Source organism: Salmo salar, chromosome 01 (assembly GCF_965601325.2).
Source record: "Salmo salar chromosome 01, fSalSal1, whole genome shotgun sequence".
Taxonomy (NCBI): Eukaryota; Metazoa; Chordata; class Actinopteri; order Salmoniformes; family Salmonidae; genus Salmo; species Salmo salar.
In genome coordinates this window covers 153,440,930-153,452,500 of record NC_138291.1, presented here as the reverse complement: position 1 = coordinate 153,452,500, position 11,571 = coordinate 153,440,930, and positions in this window count along the sequence as shown.

Genomic DNA, 11,571 nt, shown 5'->3' with positions numbered 1-11,571 from the left:
ATATTCTATGTCTACACACAATGTGTTTTGTATCACTTTTTATCAATATCTCTTTTTATTATTTTTCTCTCCCCCACACACACTCTCTCTCTCTTGGTCTACCCTCTCTCGCTCTCCCTCCATAGTGATTGATGGAGTTAGGCGACAGAGCAACGTGTGGCCACCAGTCCGAGACAGCCTGTTTCTCAGCATTCACTGAAAGAGAGAGAGGAAGAGAAAGAGGGGAGGGGAGGGAAGGAGAGAGAGCGGGGGGAGAGAGATAGAAGACAGAGAGAATGACAGAGAGAGGGGGGAGAGAGCGAGGGGGGAGAGAGAAGGGAAGACAGAGAGAGGGAGGGACAGAAAAGGGAAAGGAGGGGAGGATGGGGAGGAAGGGAGAGAGAGAGAGGCTGGGAGGGTGGGAGGGAAAGAAGGAAGAAGGGAGAAGGAGAGAGAGAGAGAGAGAGGGAGGGAGGAAGGAAGGAATGGAGAAAGAGAGAGGGAGGAAGGGAGAGAGAAAGGAAGGGAGGAAGGGAGAGAGAGAGGGAGGGAGGGAGGGAGGAAGGAAGGAAGGGAGAAAGAGAGAGGGAGGGAGGAAGGGAGAGAAAGAGGGAGGGAGTGGGAGCGTGGAGTGTATGAGGGAGAGGGGAGCTCAGCTGAAAGCCGCAGACTTAATTCTATGCATCATTAAGCAGTCTCACTCAATGCAACATCCCCTATACATCATCCACGCTCAGTAAACACAACAATGACATTACATTAGCAACTGCAAATGAATTTTCTTTTAAGAGGGAAATTGAGAATACTCTCTTTTTTCCCTCTCTCCCGCTCTCTCACACACGCACAGACCGTCTGTTTGTGTGAGACGCTCGCAAAACTCAAACCCAAGCCATTAAAAACAGGAAGATATTCAAACAAAACAAAAACACAAACAATATTTCCCTTTCCCCCTTTCTCTGCCTCTCTCTCTTTCTATCTCCGTCTCTTTCTCACTCTCTCACAGAGAATCAGAGATTCAAATGTACACACACCACTCTGTTATATGATCTTTAAGCATATATTTGTAAATGTCTAACTGTCATAATATTGCATGGATATTACAGTACTTTTAATTTTGCATGAAGTAATTATGAAATATCTTGAAAGAAATGTATGAAAAAAGGTTTTGGTTTCTAGAGGGACGTTCTTATTGCACATATTACGCTTTGGGGACAATATCAATACATATTTTTATTGAATGTTTATTTAACTAGGCAAGTCAGTCAAGAACAAATTCTTATTTACAATGACATTCCAGGAACAGTGGGTTAACTGCCTTGTTCAGGGGCAGAACGACAGATTTTTACCTTGTCAGCTCAGGGACTCAATCTAGCAACCTTTCGGTTACTGGCCCAACGCTCTAACCACTAGGCCCCATATTATGCTTTTGGGGACAACATCAATACATATTGCGCTTTTAGGAACAATGTTTTATTTTACTAGGCAAGTCAGTTAAGAACAAATCCTTATTTTCAATGACAGCCTTTGGAACAGTGGGTTAACTGCCTTGTTCATGGGCAGAACAACAGATTTGTACCTTGTGAGCTCGGGGATTCGATCTTGCAACCTTTCGGTTACTAGTCCAACACTCTAACCACTAGGCTACCTGCCGCCCGATATCAGTTATCTAAAAAACATATTGTATAGGTTCCTTCCCTATCATAAATATGCCTTTTAATATGTTTGGCTATTTTCTTATTTCTATATCAAATAATTGTACTTTTGCTTAGCTTATAATTTTCCAATTCTTTTGTTCTACAGAAATATTTTTAGTCATGAGAATTGTCATTATCGGAGATCTGTGTATCCTAAATATCACACTCCAGTCACTGTTAAGGCCTAAGACAATGTGAGTGGCATAAATTATCAGGCTAATCAAATTAATAATTATGTTTTTATTGCACACATTATGTATTTTTCTCCAAGTAATCAGCCTTTGAAGTCTAGGAAATCCATTAAGGCCATGCAATAGATCATCTCATCTGGCCGACGTGTATGTATATCGCCAGGCTCATTTAAGAATATTGAATCTGTTACAGTAAAGTAACCCCCCGGATTGAGTGGAATGTAAAAATCCATTCCTTTCATGCATCTGTGAAGAGCTGTCATTGTGTGCTGTAATGACGGATGATGCCAGCTCTCTCTTTCAGCGAGAGGTGATAAAAAGTCAAATTATGACTGCTGGGGAGACAGGTGGGGATGCACGGACACTGAGACAGGGAATGGGAAAAGATCCGTCAAGAGATAAGGCCAATCAGTCAATGAGGAAAGTATTTCTTCATGTGAGTGATGGAAAGCGTTATTCTCCGGTGTGCAGTCTGGAGTCAGGGGTTAGCGAGGGGTCAAGAACATGACCTTTGACCTGGCACTAGCTGAGGCAGCAGAATACCAGACTGTTCCAAAGACCTAAAGTCTACACAGTCTGTTTTTGTTATATTGCACAATATCGCTTTCAAAGTAACCTAATTGGAATGTAATTTGTATTGTGGAATAGATTATTATTTGTAGCAACTGATCATCATATAATTGTAATGGCACATAATAACAAGCACATTAAAGGCTGGATGAAATAATAGCCCAGAGGTGAATGAAGATTTTCATATAAAAATGTTGCATAAAACCCATGCAGTGCTGAACACTGTGTTCCATCCATTGTATTGGTATTCAAGAGACTCCCTTACTGAAACAGTGTGGAGAAATTACATCCCATGGCACTCTGACAGCAAACAGAACTGTACTGCATGTCTACTCTTGTACTGTATCTGTAACACAAGGTTCCTTATGTCACAGTGGAAATATGACCCTGACTGAGCAGACAGCCTACTACTATCGCTCTCTCTCTGCTATATATGTCTCTGTCTCATCACCATCAAACAGAACGAGACCCCCTGCCAAGATGGCCTTAGTGGTGACCCCATGGCTTTGGTCTGGGTTTGACCCCCACTGAGGTGTGAGGACAGCCTCTACCCCTAACGGATGGAGCTCCAGCCATTTTACTGTCCCCATCCCTGGCCCTTTATGGCCTCTGCCTTGATTACAGTGTGGCCCTTATTGGCCCCCAAATCCATGTCCTGGAGAGCGGCAAAGTGCCTCCAGAGCTGTTATGGCTCCAGAGAGAGAGAGAAACAGACACATCAAAGAGGCTATGGGAGGAATGCCGACATTTGTTTGTTTTATCATCCGGCATTCTGCTGCTTAATCAAAAAGGATGGGCTGGGAACGAGGCGCTGAGCACTCCGATGCCCAAACAAACACTCCTCGCTGCTGTAAATGTATCTGCTGGTCAGATAGGGCAGATTAATCTCAGCCTCGCCAGCTCCCCTCGCTCTCAACACGGTGGGATATGTGGGTGGTTTTAGAACGGGAGTAAAGTGGGACCTTGCTTGATATGATAACACATTGCAGGTGCAGGACAGAGGACTGAAAGGCCTTTGAACATTTAATGCCTATTAATGTCATATTCCTCGTCATCATAATCCTTATCATAAGAGCCACTGATCCTAAGGTATACTATGCTATAGGCCTGTGGTTTAGTTACAAAGACTGTGTGACACACAACACTTTAATTAAGTCAGAGGATATCTCTCTCTTTACCCCCTGGTCAATCTGTCTTTGTGTCTTTCGTATCCCCTGTGTGGGAGGCCTGTGTGCTGGGGTGAGAAGCTGGGAAAGTCCCATGATTTATGGCCTACTGCAGGCCTGACTGCCTCTCTCCTCAATGAGGTTAGCAGTAGAGGTAACGAGGGTTGATTGCTTCACTCTATTCTCTTATTTGTGAAATCCTATATTGTTCATTGGGATTTATTGTCACTCGCATCCTTTCCACTTTACGATCTGATTAACAATCCTATTCGGGAAAGGGGGAAATGTTTTTACCATTACGCGTCTATATGTAATTGAGTGCATTTTATTAGTTTGATTATTACATTGTGGAGATCAGATGTTAATAATTAAGCAATGCAAAGAGAAAGAGAGGTTATGGAGATTTTATCACCTGTCTCACATGGTCGACTTTCATTTCCCTGTTCTATTTTTTTCACCTTTAGAAGAACGCAACATACACGTAGTGTACAAAACATTAGGAACACCTGCTCCTTCCATGCCATAGACTAACCAGGTGAATGCTATGATCCCTTATTGATGTCACCTGTTAAATCCACTTCATTCAGTGTAGATTAAGTGGCAATTGAGACATGGATTGTGTACGTGTGCCATTCAGAGGGTGAATGGGCATGACAAAAGATTTAAAGCACCTTTGAACGGGGTATTTTTTTATTTAACCTTTATTTAACTAGCCAAGTCAGTTAAGAACAAATTCTTGTTCACAATGACAGTGTCACGTCCTGGCCAGTATAAAGATTAATTAGTATTGTAGTTTGGTCAGGACGTGGCAGAGGGTATTGGTTTTGTGGTTCGGGGTGGTGTGTTTGTTGAAGGGGCATTTGATTTAGTATTCCGGGGTTTTTGGGCACTGTTTGGTTTCCATGTATTCTATGTTCAGTCTAGTATGTCTGGTTCTATGTTGGGTTAATTGGGGTTGGGACTCTCAGTTGAAGGCAGGTGTTGTCTATCTGCCTTTGATTGAGAGTCCCATATATTAGGGTGTGTTTGTGTTTGTTATTTGTGGGTGATTGTTCCGTGTTCCGTGTATAGTGTAAGTATGCCTAACAGGACTGTCAGTTTATCGTGAGTTTTGTTTTGTTATTTTTGTATATCCATATTGAGTTTATTAAATGTTAAAAAATTAACTATATCGACTCAGCTGCGTATTGGTCATCTTTTTCCGACGATGATTTCGTTATATCGTCCTCCGACGAAGAAATCCCTGACAGACAGCCTACACCAGCCAAACCCGGACGATGCTGGGCCAATTGTGTGCCGCCCTATGGGACTCCCAATCACAGCTGGTTGTGATTCAGCCTGGATTCAAACCAGTATGTCTGTAGTGACACCTCTAGAACTGAGATGCAGTGCCTTAGACCGCTGTGACACTCGGGAGCCCGGGTATGGTAGTAGGTACCAGACGCACCGGTTTGAGTGTGTCAAGAACTGCAACGCTGCTGGGTTTTTCATGCTTAACAGTTTCCCGTGTTTATCTAGAATGGTCTACCACCTAAAAGGTCACAACTGTGGGAAGCAACGTGGGCCAGCATCCCTGTGGAATGCTTCGACACCTTGAAGAGTCCATGCTCCGAGGAATTGAAGCTTTTCTAAGGGCAAAAAGTGTAACGCAATATTTGTAAGGTGTTCCTAATGTTTTGTACACTCAGCGTAGATCTTCATAAAACTATAAAAGCATATTATACACTGGAACAAACCCAAGAGCTAAACATGGGATTATTTACTTATTTCCTCAGACCTTAAATGTATCTCCTTCTAGATTTCCTCATTCTGTACATAAATACATTTATCTTTACATTAAATATTTCTCTTCTTAGGTAGAGTAATGACCGCTATTGCTTTCAAGCGTACCAACGCAGGAAACCACTGTGAACATGGATGGATCACACTTGTGCATGGTCTACAAAATCCTCCATACCTCCATGTTGAATCACCTTGAGGTCCAGTTGAATACTCCTGCTCTCGTTTTGCATCAGATGGAGGATCAACAGACTCTGGGTTATTAAAGTCAGCCAAGCTTACATGGAGAGCAGGGCAAACCGCAGAATATTGTGACTCAAGGCCAGAGGAGGTTTGTTTTTATCATGGCAAAGCACCCAAATTATGTTGGTATGAAGAGGGCTATATAAATGCAAATTGTATGTGAGATCTACTAGAGTCCTGGAAAAAGGTTGTATGTTAATGTCCTATAACACCACAGTGGAGCACTCAGCCCAGGCAGATTAGTATGGGCTACGTTTTTAAAAGACAGAATAGAATAAAAAAAATGCAATTGCCTTGTGGTAAATCATAAACAAGGTGAGAACTTCAGTAATTAAATGGTTGAGGTATTCAATTTGATTTATTGTATATGCAAGAGAGATTGTTGTAAATGCTCCAGTGTCAGAGATTGTTGGTGCAGTTCATGGTATTTGCTTTACTAAGGGAAGAACTCTCATGCATATAATGTTATCTTATTAAAATTCTAAGATATGAAATCCAGAAATCATCATAGTTATGTTTGGTAGTCATTTTGGGCTGTTATTGTAGGGGTGCAGATGATCTAGTCTAGACCAGTAGTCCAGTCAGATGAGGGTGGGAGAGCAGGGAAAGGTTAACATTTTCAATAAATGATTTCTTGTTTTGCTTGTTTGTGTCCTAAAGGATACTGAATAACGACTTTATTTGACCCTGTAAAAAAAACCACCCGATATGGATTGATTAACTAAGTCCATAACATAAAATCATCACATAAACATGTTAAAATGTACATTGTTGAAGTACAGTACAAGGACTATCCAACGAGTGTGGATCTGAGTGCTGTGAGCAAGCATTATGTCATGGAGATCAGTAGTAGAGAAATGGTGCCCTCTAGTGATTTTCTAGGAGAAATACAGGCATTCCAGTCTGACATCCTGTACTTGGGAATTACTGAGACACACAAGATTTTCCCGGACCCACTGGCACTAAGGAGATAGTTTCACATACACACAACAAAGTATTCAGCTGTTTATACTTAAAAAAAAACTACTTTCAGAATGTAGACATCCTCATAAGAAGCATCACAACTATTACAAAAACGTGGCAACATTAAGTACACAGAAATGACAGTTGAGTAATAATTAAACAATTCCCATGTTTTAGATAATAACATATATACAGTATATACAACTCAAGAAGCATTCATAAAATGCTGGTTATGTCAACATTATAGAATTCTTCTCTTTCAAGTATTTGCTCTATTGCAACTGACCCATGATCTATTTAAAGATCACAATACTGTAAAACTATATTATGAGCAAGTCAAAAGCTTTGATAATGAACACCACTCCAACTTTCACCTCCTACCCTTCGTTTGATTGTTTGGGAATAAGTATGCCCCTGGCCTCACTTCTTACGAACTGCTATGTTCTTGCACACCCATGGCATGCCATCCTATAAAGTGAGGAAGTAAACAGACTCATAGTGTTCAACATTAGAGTGCAATCAGTGTCTGTGAGGCTCTCTAAGTGTACATATATGTGTGTACTGTGTTGTATGCAAATGTAATGTATGGGTAGTTCATGTGGAGATATGTGTGTTTTGCTAAAAAGGCACACATACCTGTGCTCCCTCTGCGGTGACTGCAGAGCAGGCCTGGATCTGCTTTACCCGCAGGCCTGGATCTGCTATACCCGCAGGCCTGGATCTGCTATACCCGCAGGCCTGGATCTGCTATACCCGCAGGCCTGGATCTGCTATACCCGGTCTCTGACGGTGTGCAGGTTGAGGCTCAACACACATGAGGTCAGGTGACATCATTACAAACAACGCAAGTTGATACTTAGGTTACAGCTATGTAATGAGATAATAAGAACCTAGGCAATGAGGCATTATGTTCAAACATAATTAACAGCAAGTGGTCCAGCTCCAAACCACTCCAGTTTTTTAACAGGGTTACCTGAAAGCACGTTATTGCATAACAGAGCCAACACACCAGAGCAGAAACAATGCAGGGCCAGTGCAGCAGGTAACCTTGGCCAATCACGACACGCCCTGGTGTGATTAGGATTGGCACAGACGAATCCAGAAGAGCCTGAGCTCCGAGTGCAGAAGGCAAGAAGCAATAAGAGCACAAACTTAGCTGGTAGCCTCTTGCCATGGCCTACCTTCACATCAGCCTTTGATTGGACAGCTAGGGTCAGTGCACAGCAACAAGACTCTTCTATTGGTTGTTCTATTGGTCTTTGGTCTGACTGTAAGAGTGAGGGATGCTTATGAGGTCTTCTTATACACTGATGTCACTGTACTTTTTGAGCAAGCCAACTAAACAGACAGCAGATTATCTAGCCACATCCTTGTGACATAGCTAATGTCAAAATTTCTGTAGCTTAGATACCTGAGCAGGCAACAATAATTAGGACTAGCTAAGTAAATTTAGAGACCAGAGACCTCTGTTGGTTTAGGGTACCTTATTATTGCATGAATCAGATTAAGCAGTACTCATTGGTTTAGTGAGCTGATTGCCAATCACAAGGTAAAAAATTGTGTCCATAACATTTGAAACATTGTTCTTAGCTAGCTAGCTATAGCAAGCCTATGCACCACAGTAGCACGACTGATATGATTTGTTCTGACAGTTACAACACAGTAATGAGTGATTTGCTTGAATGGCAACAAACATATCCTGCCAGGTACAAACCTTATTGGCAGGTGCAATAAGCTGTAGTTGGCTAACGTTAGCAGTTAAGTACTGCGCTAGCTAGATAACGTTTTTGTATTTTTTTATTGAACCTTTATTTAACATTAGCTGCGTCACACTTACTTAGGGATAATTTACTGCTTTTTATGTATTTTTTTTTTATTATGAAAAATAACACAAATCCAAAAACAGAAATATACAGACAAATGTAGATACACTTAACCTAGACGGGTATTACATGTCAAATAAATGTTACATTTCTCAAAAAGGTTTATGGTACGTATTGCTTTTTTGTTTTTACATTTACTGATAATTTCAAAATAATGTTTCAGTTCTATCTTAACGGGATAACGGACTACTCTCTCACCCATACAAATACAATATTGTACACTACCTGGCCAAAATTATGTGGACACCTGCTCGTCGAACATCTCATTATAAAATCAATGGCATTAATATGAAGTTGGTCCCCCTTTGCTGCTATAACAGCCTCCACTCTTCTGTGATTGCTTGCAACTAGATGTTGGAACATTGTAGGGGACTTGCTTCCATTCAGCCACAAGAGCATTAGCGAGGTCGGGTACTGACGTTGTGCGATTAGACCTGGCTCACAGTCGGCGTTCCAATTCAATCAAATGTATTTATGAAGACCTTTTTACATCAGCCGATGTCACAAAGTGCTATACAGAAACCCAGCCTAAAACCCCAAACAGCAAGCAATGCAGATGTAGAAGCACGGTGGCTGGGAAAGACTCCCAAAAAGGCAGGAAACATAGGAAGAAACCTAGAGAGGAACCAGGCTCTGAGGGGTGGCCATTCCTCATCTGGCTGTGCCGGGTGGAGATTATAACAGAACATGCCAAGATGTTCAAACGTTCATAAATGACCAGCAGGGTCAAATAATAATAATCACAGTGGTTGTCGAGGGCGCAACAGGTCAGCGCCTCAGGAGTAAATGTCAGTTGGCTTTTCATAGCCGATCATTCAGAGTTAGAGACAGCAGGTGCGGTAGAGAGAGAGAGAGTCGAAAACAGCAGGTCCGGAACAAGGTAGCAAATCCGGTGAACATGTCAGGGTTCCATAGCTGCAGGCAGAACAGTTGAAACTGAAGCGGCAGCACGACCAGGTGGATTGGGGACAGCAAGGAGAGAGAGAATTAGAGAGAGCATACTTAAATTCACACAGGACACCGGATAAGACAGGAGAAATACTCCAGATATAACAGACTGACCCTAGCCCCCCAACACAAACTCCTGCAGCATAAATACTGGAGGCTGAGGCAAGAGGGGTCGGGAGACACTGTGGCCCCGTCCAACAATACCCCCGGACAAGACCAACCAGGCAGGATATAACCTCATCCACTTTGCCAAAGCACAGCCCCCACACCACTAGAGGGATATCTTCAACCACCAACTTACTACCCTGTGACAAGGCTGAGTATAGCCCACGAAGATCTCCCCCACGTCACGAACCCGAGGGGCGCGCCAACCCAGACAGGAAGATCACGTCAGTGACTCAACCCACTCAAGTGACGCACCCCTCCTAGGGACGGCATGGAAGAGCACCAGTAAGCCAGTGACTCAGCCCCAGTAATAGGGTTAGAGGCAGAGAATCCCAGTGGAGAGAGGGGAACCGTCCAGGCAGAGACAGCAAGGGCGGTTCGTCACTCCAGTGCCTTTCCGTTCACCTTCACAACCCTGGGCCAGACTACACTCAATCATAGGACCTACTGAAGAGATGAGTCTTCAATAAAGACTTAAAGGTTGAGACCGAGTCTGCATCTCTCACATGGATAGGACTCAGGACAGTCTCAATGTTAACAGTGAAGAGGCGACTCCGGGAGGCTGGCCTTCTAGGCAGAGTTCCTCTGTCCAGTGTCTGTGTTCTTTTGTCCATTATAATCTTTTCTTTTTATTTGCCAGTCTGAGATATGGCTTTTTCTTTGCAACTCTGCCTAGAAGGCCAGCATCCCCGGAGTCGCCTCTTCACTGTTGATGTTGAGACTGGTGTTTTGCGGGTACTATTTAATGAAGCTGCCAGTTGAGAACTTGTGAGGCGTCTGTTTCTCAAACGAAACACTCTAATGTACTTGTCCTCTTGCTCAGTTGTGCACCGGGGCCTCCCACTCCTGTTTATATTCTGGTTAGGGCCAGTTTGCGCTGTTCTGTGAAGGGAGTAGTACACAGCGTTGTACGAGATCTTCAGTTTCTTGTCAATTTCTCACATGGAATAGCCTTCATTTCTCAGAACAAGAATAGACTGACAAGTTTCAGAAGAAAGTGCTTTGTTTCTAGCAATTTTGAGCCTGTAATCGAACCCACAAATGCTGATGCTCCAGATACTCAACTAGTCTAAAGAAGGCCAGTTTTATTGCTTCTTTAATCAGAACAACAGTTTTTAGCTGTGCTAACATAATTGCAAAATTGGATTAGCTAACACAAAGTGCCAATTGGAACACAGGAGTGATGGTTGCTGATAATGAGCCTCTGTATGCCTATGTAGATATTCCATTAAAAAATCAGCCATTTCCAGCTACAATAGTAATTTACAACACTAACAATGTCTACACTGTATTTCTGATCAATTTGATGTTATTTTAATGGACAAACATTTTTGGTTTTCTTTCAAAAACAAGGACATTTCTAAGCAACCCCAAACTTTTGGACGGTAGTGGATATATATATAAAAAAAGTATTTGTTTAATCTGTCATTTGTTGCACCACCTATTTTTTTATATATTTTATTATTATTTTTATTTTTTTATACTTTGTTTATTGAATTTTCAATACCAGCATTTAGAAAATAATTGCACTTGTAAGTTATTTGGTAGTAATATAAAACAACACATCAAAGACAACAATATAGCAAAACATAGAGAGACAGACATAGAAAATATAAAAAATAAATAAAATAAAATACAAAAAATAAACAATAATTTAAAAAAATTAAAAGGATAAATATATATTTTGAAACAGTTATAGGTCAACTAGAACAGATAATACCGTCTTTAACATCCGAGATGTCGTGTAGGCACATACCAAGCCTCTTACATCACCAATATATAAATATACATCACTCTGGAACTGCAGGGAAATGTTTAACATAAGAAAAGAAGGGAGCCCACATTGCATAGAATTTGTCTACAGACCCATTGAGTGTGTGTTTAATTTTTTCCAACTTTATGCAATTCAAAACGGATTTAATCCGAAGAGCATGAGAAGGGGCTGCAGAGGATTTCCATCTAAGTAAAATGAATCGTCTCGCTAACAAAG